This window comes from Neltuma alba, unplaced genomic scaffold (assembly GCF_004799145.2).
Source record: "Neltuma alba isolate B1F8T4 unplaced genomic scaffold, ASM479914v2 tig00011155_pilon, whole genome shotgun sequence".
Classification (NCBI taxonomy): domain Eukaryota; kingdom Viridiplantae; phylum Streptophyta; class Magnoliopsida; order Fabales; family Fabaceae; genus Neltuma; species Neltuma alba.
In genome coordinates, this window is record NW_021635888.1 from 62620 (window position 1) to 72906 (window position 10287).

Sequence of the window (10287 nt, forward strand, 5' to 3'; positions counted from 1 at the left end):
ATTTAAAAAAAAATAGTAAAAAAATTGTAAAGGGTATTTGTGTAATTTTACAAGATTTGAAAATTCCAAAATAGTATCAGAGGTTTGATCTGGGATTTTGAAATTTGCCTACTCTTATTTGTCCTTTAATATTTTTGAGGGTATTTTAATGTCTTTTTCTTTTGAAGATAACCCTGATAATATTCCTGTTGTGGTTCTGGACAATTTTCCTGCCACAAATAAAAGAAAATTATATATATATTTTTTAATAAAAATTTAAATGAGTTAGATTCCAAAAACTCATTACGGTAGGATATGCTTTCAGATACAGATAGATATAATTCGCCTACAAATAAGGTACTCATACCAGAAATAGGACTCAAACTCACGAGCTTGTGAGTTATTAATGACCAAATCTTGTCAGCAAAAAAAATTATATTCTTTTTAGTCATCATCTTAAACTCATGCTCTTCGGTCAAATTTACGTTTGTCTTCTATTCTGTCATTTGTGACCTTTCCTTCGGATGACGAACGGAATTAATAGCACTCAGGTTATCCAATCTTCAGCGAGGACCAAATGAGGGACGAGGCTTCCCCTTTGCCATCACAATTATAAGGCAACCAACCAGTGTGCTGAAGAAGAGGGATCCAGGTTGCCTGGTCCGGACGAACCCATACACCCCCTTAGAGGTGATTAGAACAAGGTCAGTGACTGTGAGCCCCTTATTTGACAAGTCCTCAGAGATTGATCAGTGTATCATGATTTTATATCACCAGTCAGTCATGTTGATGGGCCATGCATACCTCATCACCTCGGTTTATCATGAAGATGACATCTCCAGGGGTCTCCTTACCATGCCTATTATGAGAATGGGTGCAGCCACCTCTAGGGATGCAATGTCTGAAGTTCCACTGAACCTTTTAGAAAATTCCCCATGGCTGAGCAACTTTAAACGGTTATAATGACATATGGATACATTAAAAAGTTGTTCCCGAACAAGCACACCAGATGTTGCGACTGCCCAACACGGTCCCAGAACTTCATTTGACCCACTAATTATCTGCTCAGCACCATTTCCCTCAACAGCCTGAAAGCATCATTATGACCCCCACATCATAAGTGATCATTTTCTTCATGTTATCATGCCTAAAATGATAATCCGTTTGAAGGGGAAAAAAACAAAGCAACAAAGGAAGGAAAGCACGCGCCTGCGCATGGTCTGGAAAATGACACATAAGAGGATAAAAACTAATGACCTACAGCAGGTGACAAACCACATAGGTTTGTCCTCCAGCACATTCGTTTTCAGAATCTTGGGAGAAGGGTAGAAGCTAAGGCATTCAGAAGCGACGATCTTTTAGTAGACTGGTGGTGCATCTGGTTACAGGCAAGAATTTCCATCAGCAAGTTCTAACCGAATCTTCTTTGGGATTGGATATTTTCTAGCTTTTTTTTTTTTTGGGGGGGGGTGTTCTGATCATAATTTTATTCAACAAGGTTTCTTGTCTGAGGTCCAGATGGGTACTTTTGAGATAATCTCTGTGTGTGTGTCAGTGTGTGTGTGTGTTAGGAAGGCTCATGGTTCTCCGCCTGAAGAAAAAGAGAAGAAAGGGAAAAAAAATTGATGTAAATGAATATCAGCTCTTAAATCTAAATCACATGAAACAAAGACTAAATATGCTGCTCTTAGCATGCATACTGGCATATTCATCCCTAGTTAATCTTGACAAAAGCTTCTAGTAAAATAGGTCTGGAAAGAACCTCAAGCAGCATAAAATTGTGTTGGAATAGAACTTTTGAAGTTCTGGATTTCTCCTAGTCATCTTGACAAACAACTATCTTTATGTGAAAAAGTCCAAGTATTTCGACAATATCAAATTGGGGGGGGGGGGGGGATCTTCAAGCATGATAGTTATCAGGTTTTTCAATCTATAAGGGATTAAGTGTGAAATATCCATGTGTTAGGGAACCTGATAACAAACACCTAAAAGAACTTCATCTAATCATGTTCTCTTAAATATAACCCACAAGTTTAAAATTAGCATTGCGTAGTTCGTAAACTTAAACTACTTAAGCTTTACTGAACCGCCATAATTTGTTGCTGCTTTCCCAATCATGTGTGTAAATTTTTTGGTTTGAGTCCTTGCCTGGACGAGGGTTCTCCTCAGGCTTAATTATGAGAAGGGTGACTAATTGTCCTTCCAGTTGATCTCTTCAATGTTTTCCTCCCGTGTGGCCCGACGTGTGCCAGCTTCAACAATGTATCTTCTTTCCTTTCCTGAAAAAGAAATTTACACAAAGTAAAATTTCTATGGTGTCTAAGATCAACATACGTATAGTGTTAGACTGTTAAAAACTGTATCATACCCAGTGGTGAGGCATAAGCCCCCATATTGATCCTCTGAATTCCCTACATTCAAACTAAAATTTAATACTTCAGAGGATTCTATCTTCTTGTGAGACCCATGCACAAATAGAGAGAAGACCTATTGAAGCAAAACCATATATTTCCAGTAACATAAAAATATTGACAAAGATCCAAACAAAAAGGTAGTAAGGAACTATAACAACATGAAGACATAACTATATGGTATTGAACCGATAGGCAAAACTCACTAAAGCTCTCTCAGCTCAAAACTCATAAATATTAGTTTATCAGAAAAGGGGTAGAGATAATCACTAACCAAGTAATTATGTATAGGAAACAAAAATAAGTACATCAAAACTAACGACTCTTGCTAAATTACTCCAGAATGTTTAATTTACAAATTACAATTGTGCCAAATAATATGATGGTTTTAAGTGACAAAATAATTAGTATCTTTATCTTCTCATCCTTCTTTACTATGACTATAGGATACAGGGCAGAGATTTAACACTGCAATGCTTAACTTGACAGCTGCAGTGTGAATACCTCTCCAGGATGACGAGTATTCAGAGCATGAACATCAAGCTTATAGTTATGCTGTGGAAGTAACTATGATTCATCAGAAGAGCGTGCCTCAATGTTCTGAACAACCAAAAGAGAACAATAGTAATTAGAAAAAATAAATGAATAAAGAAATTGCTAGACACTAGACAGTATGAATTAACCAAATAAATGTCTAACAAACATCAGTGACACATTCAGCAAAACTTCTCCAACATGTTAACTCACGACATTTATCATGATAACCCTCACTAATTGATGGAAACTTAAGTATCATGAGATGCTTAAGTTCCACAGAGTATTCAATTGGATCGGTTCTCCTACCTTAACACCTTTCGAGTAGGGTTCCCTATCTCACTTGAGAGTACCCATCAATCGACATCAAAGGGAGTTGCCACATATTTGTTACAGAGAGAGAGAGAGATGCAAATAAAATGCAATGACACAGATGGAGACTAAGGCTGAGGTAAGGCGTGGAAGGAAAGGGTGGCATGTAACAATAGAGGTTAATGAAATATGCATAGAGAATAAGTATTCTTAGGGGAAAAAGCAATTCAGTTTGAATGGAGCACCATGATGATATTTGACAATGGGGCAAGTTCAAGGCCAAAAGAAATGGCACACTAGCCAAAATTAATCACACGTGTTTTATGTGCATGGGTTAATTGCTTTCTTACAACAAGATTTACAGGGTTTGAAGGAAAGAGGAGGCTAATGCACTGGCAATGTGCAATTTATGCAGTTTAATGATGTAATTGATTGGAGAGGAATTCTTGAGTCCTCAGTGATGTTTCTACGACTTTGAAGATGATCTTCATGTCATCAGTTTGATATTCTGCTTTTCTTATAAGGGTGCTTGATAGAGTACCCAACGTGCAGTGAATTGGTGGAATTGAATTAATCTGATTTTATTTTATTTTAATGGGTTTAATAGTGGTTAGTTTAGTGCCGCAGCAAGTAGGGTTTGTTAGGATTATTTACTGAGTCAAAGTATTTTATTTTAAATGTTTTTATTAAACATGTTCAAGTCTGTTATTTTCCCAAGTCATGTGTTAATGGGCATATATTTTAGGGAGTCATGGTTATTTTGTTGTCTATAAATATTGAGGCTCAATACATGTAAATCTCATCCACAAATATAATCAGTATTTGTTTTACGAGTAGAGATTCTTCCAAGGTTTTATCAGTTATGAGTTAAGATTCTTACTCATTCTAATGAAGATTTTCCTTCATCTTTATTAATTTGTGACATTAGGCTCTGATCTCATAATTTTATAATGATTTTTCTTCCTTATTTTGCTCTACCAAATTTGGATCCTATCAGTGCTACAACAGATTCACAAAGAGATTGGACTGCTTTGCAGCATAGTGCATATTTAATTTGAAGTCCTACGCTTTACTGTTTGTCACTGTCTTTGAATTCCAATTTGGAGGATATCTTATCCTCTAATCGACTCAATGTTAATGAACCTAAGGAGTGCTTATGAGGGGAGAAAGAGAGACAATTGGGGTAGGAAGCCACCCCCAAAAGAGATAAAGAGCTGGAGGTAGGGTATTCCCTGTAACTAGTCACATGATGCGTGAGGGGGATGTTTTGACAAGGAGGGGCTGTTGAGGGTACTAAATTAGGCGTGGACTATGTGTTGGAAGGGCAGGAAGGAGGCTGCTTCTTAGTAAAGAGGCTGTAACCTCTTAAATGCTAAAGGTCTCTTCTATATTTTCTGCTATTTTCTCATCTCAGCACAGTGTTGTCACTGTAATCTGCCATATTCAATATTTCCATAGCCAATTCTCTTTTGTACTGAAGTATTGCAGTTCTGTTTCATTATAATACAAGGATTTGCCACAGTTCCATCCTCTGAATTTGTACTTCTTAATCAAATTTTATTCTATGATAAAAATGGACAGACCTCATTTTTTCTACTCCATTGTTCTGCACCAGGTCTACCGGCAAATGCATAGAATGAAAAATGCCGCAAATCCACAGTTTCAAAGTTCTCGGAATGCTGCAGAAGACAACAAATAGAGAAAAGTATCATATTTCTCCACATTTGCATAGACAGAGACGTTATACCTACCTGATACGGGTTTTTAAGTAGAAAGAGAAATTCTTAATGAGCAAAACAGAAAAACACAAGAAAATATGTGATGAAATATGGGATTTATCGGTATTTTAGTATTTTTCATTATTAGAATTAGTTGTTAGTATTATTTTCATTTCATTATTATTCTAGTACAAGTAACTTCAGAGTCTGCATTAGATGAGACTAGCCTTGAATATTGAATGAGATTGCAATTACTTTTCTGTCAGGGTTTTCTCTCTTCTATTTCCTATTTTCTCTGGTCTCTTCCTTCCCTAATCCCGTCCCCGTTACTTCTTGTTGTTTTACATCAATAGGCAATAGATCCCCTGCTGTTAGTATGCCAACCTGATAATGAGAGAAAACTCGCACAGTTTTGCATGCTCAAGCCATATGTGTATACCTCCTTTTCAGTAGCACTTCCTTGAAGCTGATCTGCATATTTTGCTCCCATTCCCAATTCTTCAAGAGGATCCATATAATATCTGAAAGTGGCATAACAATCTGCTTAGAAAGCAATGGAAAGAAGTCATACTGAAAGTTAGATTCACTAACCGAGACAGTAAATTATAAACAAATGAAATGAAGATTGAAAGGCAATGCTAATTGGTTTATTTCTGACTCAAAATACCGAAATAAAGAAAGTTTGGTCAAAATGGAAAATAATCAAACGGTACCTAACTTTTCTGCAGGATTTTGTCTGAACTAGTTTGAATTTTGATTCCAAAACTAATCAGAAAAAAAAAAAGATTTTTCCGAGTGTGATTAGGGAACTCATAAGATATTAAAACCAGCTCCAGCGTGCATACCTGTCAGATTTTTGAAGTCTGGCTAAAGTGAAAACAGAAACTTGTGTAATTAAAAATTAGCAAGAAATCCACATTGGCATCATACTTGATCAACCGATTTTTTCAGGAAGTCCCTATCCAGCATCACTGTGAGTAAATAGCGTAAAATTAGCACGCAACAATAAACAGTTGTTAACTTCAGAAAAGATAAAACTTTTAACTCCGATACTTAATGTAAGACCTAGTTGACTAATTTAAATGGATAAAGAAAATTAATGTTAATTATTTGTAATAAATGGGTGTTGTCTTTTTTAGAATACTCTTGTTAATATATGTATTAGCTAAAACTATTATTTTATTAAATCTTTAACATGCACAACTACTACAAGGACTACTTTGAAAAAAATAAATAAATATAAAAGATAAAGTAAATTGGAATCTTATATTTATGATCAAATTAAAAGTCAAACTAACTCTTATATTAAGGACATGATGTAGTATCTTTGCTAATCAAGTATATTGGCTAGAACTACTATTATTACAAGAACTGTATTGAAAAAATAGAAAAATATGAGAGACAAAGTGGATTGAGATTTTATATTTAGGATCAAAATAAAAGTCAAACGAACTCTTATATTAAAAACCGGAAGAAGGATATAATAAGGGCACGTACATGGCAAATAAATATAATCTAAGTAAAAAAAAAAAGAAAAGAAAAAAGGACAATGAAATATGCATGTGGCTTCATTTCCATCCTCCCACCAACAATGACCAATCCTGTGTCCCCATGCTGCAGGGTATAATTGCATATAGAAATTGCGGACATTAAAGTATTAATTTTTTTCCTAACTAATTTTCTAATTAATTAAGCAAATTCTTCTCATGAGCAACTATTACTTGGGGGTAATTTGAACAACTTATGAGAAATAATTATTGTGGAATAACTTTCTTAAATTAGGCCAAAAAAAAAAAAGTAGAACTTATAGAGGCAAGGGGAGGGAGGAGTCATTGTGAGCGGTGTGCAGTGGTGGTGCTGGCGAGAGGTGAAGGACGTTGGTTGGCAAACTTGCAATGAAACAAATTTCATAGAAGCTGCTATTTAGACCAGCTGCTGGATTGGTCGGGGCATCGGCTTAAGCTTTGATGTTCTGAGGCCATCCTGTTTGAAGAGAAACGGTAAAATTAAACACATAATTTTAACAAGCCAATAAATAATTCAATGTGAACAAATACGTATTCATTTCAGGATGTGGAGGTCAGGGCGCGCCGGTTGACACGTGTAAAAGCCAGTGAGATTAGGAACGCAGTAAATGGGCTTCCGAGAAAGTTTTGGGTGCTGAGGCCCAAGCTTCTCATGGGGATCGCGGCCTCAACCCACCCAGGGCATTTTGGAAAACGCAAGCAAAGAGTATAACATTATTAAATTAAAATTCTTGACACTATTAAATTCAATTCTTGTTCACCAGCATTTTTCATCTATCCCTTACGTTTTAGGTGAGTCTATTCCTCGTATATTATATTTATATGAGAATGAAGACTAATTTTTGGCACAATTAAAACGTTATTTAATTTAGGGAATAAACTCAAGAAAAACAAAGATTAACTTTCTACTCCTCCGGTCCTTATTATAAGACCCAATTTGACTTTTTATTTGGTCCTAATTATAAGACCCAATCCATTTTCTCTCTTATATTTATGCATTTTTTTCCAAGATAATCCTTCTAATAATGATAGTTTTAGCCAATATACTTAATTAGCAAGAATATTTTAGGAATAACAACACTTATTTATTATAAATAACCAACTTAACTTACTTCCTTAATCTCCTCAAATAAGTCAATTGGGTCTTATAATTAGGACCGGAGGAGTATCTCACAAGTCTCTTGCCGCGCAAATATGTTGATATCATATTTGCACTAATAACTGGATACTCATGATCGTGTCAATTTTTAAAAAGGGACAGGAAATTATAATTTGAATAATCTCCATGTATAGGTTCAAACATATAGAGAAAGGATGACACGTAAGAATTAAATTGTCCCCTTATTTTCTCTCAATGCCCATCTCCATGCATGATCCTGAGCGTTGATTTGATGTAATGAATGAAGGAAAAATGATTATCTGGATCAAAATACTTCCAGGTTTTGTTCACATGAATTTCACGCCCATGAAATTACCCAGAAGAATCATAATACAAAAGAAAATGAGTGATAGTAAGCAGTGGCAAATTCTACAATGTCTTTATTATATTATGCTCTGGGATTGAATTGACGGCTCACAAGGAGGCCTATGGTAAAGCTCACATGTTATCAACATTTCCCCTTCTAGTATTTATTATATGCGGATTTATATGATATAAAGTGTGCAGGCTGACACTCAATAAATACAGCTGAGAAAGGAGCGAGGGAGCTTAAAAAGCGGAGAATGGGAGGCAGTAGAAGGGGCAGATGCACGCACGGGATGACATGCAAGTATATATTGATGGAACGCAGATATGGATAGATACAGAGAATGGAGTATTATTAGACATAATAATGGAGAGGAGAGAATTGAGGAGAGAGTGGTTGAAGGTGAATTATTACTTATGGGGTGGATGTGACGCTGTGCCTAACGTAGCCGCCCCAATTATACACGAAAAACTCCAGCCCCTCTGGTGTGTGTGCGTGTGCGCTGTACAGTAGTGTGTGAGGAGTGGTCATTAGAGGGGTCGAACAGTAAGGGGCAGCTTTTGCTCATCTTGACGGTGGGGAAGTAGAGGATGTGGTCAGGGTGGGCATGCCAGGTGTAGGTGGTGACCAGATGGTGCAGAAATATGGACAGCTCCAGCCTCGACTCGACACTTCCAGCCCGGGCACAGCCTCTGCCCTCCTCCGAACGGACTGTACCACCCCCTTGCTGTTCCCGCCGCTCCCTTCCATTCTCTGCTCCTATATAAAACACACACACACACGCTTCATCGCCACTTTAATTATAGTACATATATCATCTGGCAGCCTGCCTAGCTCTTGTTACTTACATACCTCCCATCTCCAGGGATTGAATTCCAAGGGCTTTTCATAGATCGTCCCGTCCATGTGAACCGACATTAGGGATGCCACCACACAATCCCCTTTGGGATTATGTACCCTGATGAATTATATCAACAATTCAACACCCACTTCACAGTTCACACACACACACTTGCCTTCAATTAACCTTGCTATATACATATATGTATGTACATGACTCACCTTTAATTTCTACATCTTTGGTTGCTCTTCTCCAGATGGCATTCACTATATTGGCCAGCCTCAGAGTTTCGCTAATCACCTTATTATGATGGGAATGGGATCCATTATTCATAGGCACAATCATTGAGTGCATATCGAAAAACATGCGTGTTTAACTCTAGAGAGAGACTCACATGCTGGGTGAATGGCAGCGACATGTAATCTGTCCACTCGTAATCATCACCGCCATCTGTCTTCTGCCTCTTTAGTTGCATGTTTTCCTCCTGCCAATCCACACAAGTCAGGGTGTGAAATGTGAATTCATTATTACTCCCAACTTGGATCGAAAAAGTACCGAAGGCAATGAATGATGAACAATAATGGATGGCATCGCAAATTGCCAAAACACATGTTGCGTAAATATGGGAATGTACTTCCTGTACTGACGCTGGAAATGAAGTGCACAGCATTTTCCAGCTTTCATTGTCGATTAAAGCGACTCGTGCGCCCACTAGTACCTCTCACCTCCTCTCTACTGTCACACCACTTCTTGTTTTTATGATTCACGGCCGCTTGTCTTCCAGTTTTTTTGCCACCACTCACTCAGAAACGAAAACAGCCAACAACTAGTCGGCAGCAAAATGACAGCAACAACTTACAACGCAAGCAGTGAAAAAAAAACAAGAAGAGAGAGAGAAGGGAACTTGAATATTAAAATAAGAACAAATGGACACCTCGACTCACTGGCAGATATCAAGGAATGGATTCATAGTGCATATAAAAATTATGAAAGGATCCATATGCATCAGTGCGGGCGTGCTTTTATATATAAAAGGGATAAAATTGTTTCGAACAAAACAAATAACGAGTTCTCGGTCAACTACATAAAATATAGAGGATGCGGCATATTAATTATTAGTTGATGGACGGTATCTAATATAGATTTCATTATGGATACCCTGACATAATGTGATTGATCTTCTTTTTCTTTTTTTTTGGTTTGGGGGGCCAACAGCATAAGAATACTGGTAATAATTAATCGGAATTGGAAGAAAAGAAAGAAAAGGGGGGGGGGGGAATAGTAGGACAAGGGGTGAAGTTGATCGCATGGGCCTAAGTGTCAGCCGTTGAAGACAAAATCGTACGGGTAATAAGCACCCAAAGCCATACCTCTCCGGCCCCTTCACTCCCAATAAAAGTCAAACACTTCATCCCATCCTTCTGGGCCTGCCCTCCCGTCTCTTCCATATTCATCGTAAACACCGACAACGGAAAACCAACCCCCCGACAAAACAATTTC

The 10287-nt window shown here is 37.3% G+C and overlaps 1 long non-coding RNA gene and 1 pseudogene across 1 annotated transcript; both read right to left on the reverse strand.

The window, feature by feature from the left end:
* Positions 1-1874: 1874 nt before the first annotated feature.
* On the reverse strand, positions 1875-4911 carry LOC114761953 (uncharacterized). The gene is made up of 4 exons (XR_003742204.1): positions 4820-4911; positions 2895-2990; positions 2348-2401; positions 1875-2258 (listed from the first exon to the last, which is right to left on the reverse strand). It is a non-coding gene; the product is annotated as an uncharacterized LOC114761953 (long non-coding RNA).
* A 3599-nt stretch (positions 4912-8510) lies between these two features.
* LOC114761956 (3-epi-6-deoxocathasterone 23-monooxygenase CYP90C1-like) lies at positions 8511-10064 on the reverse strand (annotated as a pseudogene).
* Positions 10065-10287: the final 223 nt, after the last annotated feature.